Source organism: Lithobates pipiens, unplaced genomic scaffold, assembly GCF_037356315.1.
Source record: "Lithobates pipiens isolate NorthernLeopardFrog02 unplaced genomic scaffold, aLitPip1_a1.2 Scaffold_8, whole genome shotgun sequence".
In the NCBI taxonomy this organism is placed as follows: Eukaryota; Metazoa; Chordata; class Amphibia; order Anura; family Ranidae; genus Lithobates; species Lithobates pipiens.
In genome coordinates, this window is record NW_027507903.1 from 572,111,579 (window position 1) to 572,114,209 (window position 2,631).

Below are 2,631 nucleotides of genomic sequence, written 5' to 3' on the forward strand. Positions count from 1 at the left end.
GGCTATAGTCCCAATAGCCACCCCCTAGCAGAATGAATGAGGTAGTAGTATGGAGATCCATGCACTACAGGTCCTCAGGTACAGCTTGCTACAGCAAGTTAACAGTGAACAACACAGTAGTAGCTCAACAAGCCCCTACCCAGTGAGCAAAGAGGGACCTATCATCCACCGGCTCAACGGAGATCAACGGAGAGATCTCCCGCTGAGCTGGTGGACAGGGGCGGACTCCAAGGCAGCGGATCCTCCTCGTCAGAATGAAGCCTAAAATATCTGATCATCAAATGGTCAAAACAAAAAACAGATCATGTAAACATCTAAGCAAGAAATGTATTAAAACCAAAAATAGAAAAATGAGCGAAAAAAACATGTAATGAACTTTGATGTTCATTTGCGCGGTCACGGTACTTCAATACATACTGGCAGGGGTCAAGTCCTGGGGAAAAAAGTGTGGGAACTCCCACCCAAGATCCCCTCCCCCACCAAAAAATAAAAAAATAAATAAAGGTACGCTCATATGCATATATATTTCACAGAAAATACAGTACAGCATTTATTGTAAAGTGCCAGTTTACAAAAACAAAATAAGTTAACTTGTCAAACAGAATAATCAACACAATGGATGATGATCTTTCCCTCGCAGGGAATTTCTAACACAAATACACCCTGTTCCAAATTCAAATACAGCAAATTAGAATATATCCCACAAACTGGAATAACGTTGACCTTGCCGTGCAAGATTATCGGCAACGGATCAAAAAACTCACGGATCGGATCATTCCTTGGATCAGAGTCACAGATCGGATCATTTTTCGGATCAGCAAATAATAATTGAATTTGCAAAAAGCTGTGAAAATGTCACCACCATATAGTCCCCACTGCAATATACATCTCCCCCACTGTAATATCCACGTCATCTCCCCCAATAATATTTTGGCTGAGCATGGATGGGTATGGCTGGGTATTATCAGAATATGTATTGGCAGGGTAAGTATTGGCAGGGTATTGCAGAATTTTGGCAGGATAAGTATTGGCAGGGTATTGCAGAGTATTGGCAGGGTATGGCAAATTATTGCTGGGTATTGCAGATTATTGGCAGGGCATTGCTGGGTATTGCAGGGTAAGTATTGCAGAGTATTGGCAGGGTAAGTATTGCAGAGTAAGTATCGGCAGGGTATGTATTGCAGAGTATTGGCAGGGTATTGCAGAGTATCGGCGGGGTATGTATTGCAGAGTATTGGCAGGGTATTGCAGAGTATTGGCAGGGTAAGTATTGCAGAGTAAGTATCGACGGGGTATGTAATGCAGAGTATTGGCAGGGTATTGCAGAGTATTGGCAGGGTAAGTATTGCAGAGTAAGTATCGGCAGGGTATGTATTGCAGAGTATTGGCAGGGTATGTATTGCAGAGTATTGGCAGGGTATGTATTGCAGAGTATTGGCAGGGTATTGTATTGCAGAGTATTGGCAGGGTATTGCAGAGTATTGGCAGGGTATGTATTGCAGAGTATTGGCAGGGTATGTATTGCAGAGTATTGGCAGGGTATTGCATTGCAGAGTATTGGCAGGGTATTGCAGAGTATTGGCAGGGTATGTATTGCAGAGTATTGGCAGGGTATTGCAGAGTAATGGCAGGGTATGTATTGCAGAGTATTGGCAGGGTATTGCAGAGTGCTGGCAGGGTATTTAGGATTATTGGGTAATGCAGAGTATTGGGTATTGTGGAATATTGGCAGGGTGTTGCAGAGTATTGGGTAATGCAGAGTATTGGCAGGGTATTGCAGAGTATTGGCAGTGTATTGCAGAGTATTGGGTAATGCGGAGTATTGACAGGGTATTGCAGAGTATTGGCGGGGTATTGCAGAGTATTGGCGGGGTATTGCAGAGTATTGGCAGGGTATTGCAGAGTAATGGCAGGGTATGTATTGCAGAGTATTGGCAGGCTTTGCAGAGTACTGGCAGGGTATTGCAGAGTATTGGGTAATGCAGAGTATTGGGTAATGCAGAGTATTGGCGGGGTATTGCAGAGTATTGGTGGAGTAATGCAGAGTATTGGCAGGGTATTGCAGAGTATTGGGTAATGCAGAGTATTGGCGGAGTAATGCAGAGTATTGGCGAAGTAATGCAGAGTATTGGCAGGGTAATGCAGAGTATTGGCGGGGTAATGCAGAGTATTGGCGGGGTAATGCAGAGTATTGGCAGGGTATTGCAGAGTATTGGGTAATGCAGAGTATTGGTGGAGTAATGCAGAGTATTGGCAGGGTATTGCAAAGTATTGAGTAATGCAGAGTATTGGTGGAGTAATGCAGAGTATTGGCGGGGTATTGCAGAGTATTGTGTAAGGTCCTTGCTCTGTTGGGTGCTCGGTTTCCCTCTTCCTATCTTGCCTAGGCTGTGGTCTGGATGAACCGGGGAGTCCCGTCACCGGTGAGATAACCAAGACACATACACGAGATGTACGTGAATAATGATTACATTTTAATGCTTTGAATACAACAAGTTATATGCTGAGACAATAGGGGCAGCGCCCTGTGGAGGAGCCAATCAGGGATTCCCTTTGTAGTTATACACCAAACTTTTCCTAGTAACAGGTTTATTGACAGAACAAGCAGAATAAGCAGAAATCATGTCTTCA